Below are 4,826 nucleotides of genomic sequence, written 5' to 3' on the forward strand. Positions count from 1 at the left end.
CTAAAGACTTTCTAATTTTGGGTGATTGTGAGATACAGAGCAATATGTTAGAATATGGAACTATATATGTATATAATCCTGCAAAGTACATATCGCAGTAACCCAAGTGCAGTTAATCGTTTTTCTTATATCCGCCACTGTTCAGGATTGGCCATGGCGTACTTAACCCAGCACACAGCAAGGACTCATCTGCATATAATTCATTTCTCTTTTCCTCACTCCTGTTTCTACCAGCACATCAACCATGATGTGCTGTCACAGAAGGATTCTAAAACCAATGCTAATACATCCTAAAAGACCCTCTGCTAGAAGGGTCTTAAACCGATAGGATTCTAACAGACAAGAAGCTGTTCACTGAATGTCTTCCAGAAGCCCTCTATTTTCTTCTCGACAGAATTCCTGGATAATAAACAGCCTGTCATACAAGAGGAAAGGATAAAAACTCGGGGGAGATTGTTCTGGTCTTGTTTGAGTAGTGAAAAGAAAACAGAGGCATATTCCATAGAAACCTGCTTACACACAGGTTTCCTTGTTGGAGTGTTGGGTTCACTATGCCTGGCCAGTCCTAGGATGTGATATATATATATATATATATGTACTTGGGTTTCCTTTACTTTGCTTCTTTATCCTCTGTCTGGAACTCTCCTCGTCTCCTAGCCCCAACCTTGCCTGGACCCCATACTATCTTAGTTTCTCCGTCTGTTCCTATATGGTCAGAGTGAGGTCATGGATCATATAGGTTTTAATAGCAGCTTGAAAGATAAGAGATTTTTCACCACCACACTATTCAGAGTCATACAACAAGGGGCAGTACTCCTGAGCTCACTACTTTGAGATTTAAAATTTAGCATATAAGGTGCTAAATTATACTTTGAGTATCCTTTAAGGTATAAGTATACCATATACAGCTTTCGTGCAATTTGAAGATTCAAAACTGTCATTACCCATTTTATATACATGAATTTGGGCATCATTAATTTGCACATTGAGCTGAACTCTTTCCATGCAGGGAAATATTAACAGAAATTATTGACATAGCACTAACATATCAATCTGTAAATCCTTATGACAAAATGTTGCTATCCCCATTCTATAGAGGAGAAAACAGGCATAGAATATTAATGTCACTTGACCAACTATCTTTGGATTGAAATCAGGGATTCACGTTCTGGAGCCTGGGCTTGTAAATGCAACATTTACCATATTTTAAAAACCATTCTACGAGTATCATTAATTAAGATAAAAAATAGTTTGAATACTTAATTCTCTGAAAAATGTTACTGGAATTGGGCTAGATATTTTAAAAAAGAACTTTCTAAAATTCATATATAGATATATGGTATTAGTTCAGTTATAGATATTCAAAAGAAATCCAAACATAAAAAATTAGATTTGTCTTTTCTCCCTCCATGTGACGTGCTAATATTGTACCAAGTGAATCATGAATGTCAACAGAACAAAATATGTAATGTGAACATAAATATTTTGATCATTATCTCTAGTTGTGAAAACTGAAAGTATAATCTCTCTGCTTCATTATAAAATTTGTATAAGTAATGTAATTTAAATGAATTGTATACATAATAGACTCTAAGATAAGGATTTGAAGCTTACTGACAATTATAGGTACATCACAGCATAATTGAGCTGTTAGCAATTAATGATATTAGGCAGTTATTTACCTACCACAACCTTCTTATATTTGCTTTGAAGAAAAAAACTGACTCATAAGAAAATAAGAAATTATTAATATGACCAAGATAGGAGGAAATACTATTAGAACTACATTTTTCCCTAATAACTTTATTTATATCGAATAAAAATAATAGGGCCTCGAAATGTATGTTTATTTTCAAGAGCATTATTATATTTCACATTTATATGTTCTTAAGAATTTATATATAATTCTTAGTTTTAGGCTTTGTTAATGCAGTGCAAAAACAAGCAGTTCTGTCAAAAAAACTATTGGAAGAAAAAATAATCTATCAATTTATCAGACATAATTAACTGATAAATTTGTTCCCCTGGTGTCTCCGTGGTAAAGAATCTGTCTGACAGTGCAGGAGGCTCAGGAGACATGGGTAGGATCTCTGGGTTGGGAAGGTCTTTAGAAGGGAATGGCACCTGACCGCAGTACTCTTGCCTGGCGAATCCCATGGACAGAGAAGCCTGGTGGGCTACAGTCCATGGGGTCGCAGAGTCGGACAGGACTGAGAACACAGCGTAGTTTGTTCCCTAGTTTCCTCTATTATATTTAAAATTTGTAGTGAAAGCCTGTCTGTACAGAAAAAAAAAAAACAAAAAACAAGTTGGAACCAGTATAGTCTAGTTCTCTTTAAAAAGCATTATGAAGTGATAATGTTTCTATTTTATCCATCTTTGGTAGGCCGCTCTCCTTCACTTTTGGTAAATTCCCCACCTGCATACCTTGGAAAGAGAACTGCAATCTTAGACACTGATGAGCAGCGAAATCCCATGAGACCTCACTGATCTGTACCACAATCTTAACCATCTTCTGGAATGTGCCTCATCCATAAGGCTCCTTGGTTAGTTGAGTAGATGTGGGAACTTGATTCTATTTGATTAGGGGGTCCTTTTTCATCCAAACACAACAGGGAACCTAAAACCTGGGCTGAAATACTCCGAACAGAACTAACAGTCACAACCTTGTTCACTAGTATTACTCGAATTGACTTGTGGGTTCTCAGTTTTGGTGGGTCTAACTGGATTTACACAAACATTGAAATCTAGACCAGAGATATCTGGATGCTCCTCTGTATGTTATGTGACTGGTAGTTAATACAAAGGCTCTTACATGTACCAGACCATGGGCCAAGAGCTTTTTAATTCTGCTCATCGATGAGCCATGGCAGACTTGGGATCTCTTAAATAAGACCTTGAGAGGTGTGAAATAAAAACAGTCACAGATCAGTGAGTAACTATTCCAGTGATCAGTTTGGTAAAATCTTTTATTTGGGGTCCTCTATGGATAGCTGTATGTCAGAGCCAACCAGGAGGGCCAAGCTGAGGAGTATGTCCTTGGTAGCAGAGTCCTGACTGTCGCAGAGGCAAGTCTGGGGTGGGTGTGTGGTGCTTACTGCAGGAAAGAGCAGCCAATAGGCGGAGGAGGAAGCCCAGAATCTGGAGTGGGAGAAGTTCTCTGAAGCATTTTACTATGCCTTGTACTAGTAAAAAAGAGATCTAAATTCTGTGCACTCAGAAGTATCCTGATTAAAAGCACATGCTCTGGAATCACTCTGCCTTTGGGTTGAATCCATACCATTCATATAGTATAGTTGAATCACCTCGGGCAAGTTTCTTACCCGCTTCTGTGCCTCAAGCTTCTCATCTGTAAAATGTGGACAAAATAGTTTGAGAGGAGCACAGCTGTGCTCATTTGTATGTGCTGTCTATGACTGATTTCATTCCAGTGTTGGAGTTTAGTGATTGTGAGTGAGACTGACTGAGACCAAAGTCCTGCTAAGCTTAAATGATCTACTATTTGGACTTTTACAGAGAATGTTGCCGAATAAAGTTCTAGAATAGTGGTCCTAACTGGGGTGATACCATCTCCCTATGGGGAAATGTGGAGAGACTTTTGCTTGACACTGTCCAGGGAGTGACTCTGGGAACCAGGGAACAGAGACGGTAGACATCTTTAATATACAACAAACCTAAACGATAAAGAGTTGTCTTCCTGAAATGTCAATAGCATGCTTGTTGAGAAACATGTGCTCTAGAGTCTCCAAAATAATGTTGAAGGATCTCTATTTAATTTGTGATTGTAACTGAAATGCTGTTTATAATGTTTCACTGCTTAGAGTACTATTTGCTGAAGAATAGAGGTTTTGAGGCCAGGTGCTGGATTTGAATCCCTTATAAGCTGTGTGACCACAGGCAAGCCAGATAAAGTGTGCTTCAGTTTCCTGAGCAGTAAAATGGGAATAATAACAGTGCCTGCTTCATAGCGTTGCTGTCAGAATGAAATGACTAAGTACACATAAAACATACAAAATAGTAAACAGTTCATAGAAAACACTCAATAAATGTTAACTGTTAGTAGTATCATTATTATTTGCCATATTGGTTAAAGTTGCAAGTAGCAAAAATCCTGACTGGTGGTTTAAACAAATAGGTGTTTGTTTTTCTTGTATAATGAGAAATCCAGAGGTAGGTGACTACTGGCATAGCTTAAGTAGCTTGACAGCAGCAGGGCTGATGTCTCTGTGTTTTCTTGCCCTTCACCTCATGGCTCCAAGGTGGCTGCTGTAGCTCCAGCATCATGTCCTTGTTTTGAGGTAGGAAAAAGCAGGAAGGGGCTGGTGCTGCATCTGACCCACTAGGTTTTATTTCCCGGATTCTTCCCAGAATAGCCATACTGTGTAGGTTTGAATCCAGATCCTGCCTGTTACTGGCTGTGTGATGTTGGGTAAGTTTCTTAACATCTCTGTTGTCTCATTTTGCAAAATAGGAGATACTAATGGTATGCATCTTAAGGCATTATTGTAAGTAGTGGGTGAGTTATGAATCATAACATGTTGCTATTATTTCATTATTTTTTGAGACTGCTTGTATGCAGTGGCTTCCCCAGAGCTCCTGTGTTGACGTTCCTTCTCCTGCCCTGTGCCCTTCATGTCATTTTATCTGATAAATTCCCTTTTGAATAAATATTTTGCTACATATCACAGTGGTTTTTTACTCAGTGTTCAGTTATACATTTCTGTGATCATGTTGTCATTGCCTCTTGTCTTTGGTGAAGGAGACATTTCTTGCCCGTTCACTCTGTTCAGCCTCGCGTGGCCAAGGCTGCTTTTGTTTTCCTGTAA

The 4,826-nt window shown here is 38.3% G+C and overlaps 1 protein-coding gene across 1 annotated transcript in view; it reads right to left on the reverse strand.

The window, feature by feature from the left end:
• Positions 1 to 4,826, reverse strand: part of KIAA0825 (KIAA0825 ortholog) — a 429,492-nt gene that overhangs the window by 1,415 nt on the left and 423,251 nt on the right. The window lies entirely within an intron of this gene.

Source organism: Bison bison, unplaced genomic scaffold (assembly GCF_000754665.1).
Source record: "Bison bison bison isolate TAMUID 2011002044 unplaced genomic scaffold, Bison_UMD1.0 scf7180017864533, whole genome shotgun sequence".
Classification (NCBI taxonomy): domain Eukaryota; kingdom Metazoa; phylum Chordata; class Mammalia; order Artiodactyla; family Bovidae; genus Bison; species Bison bison.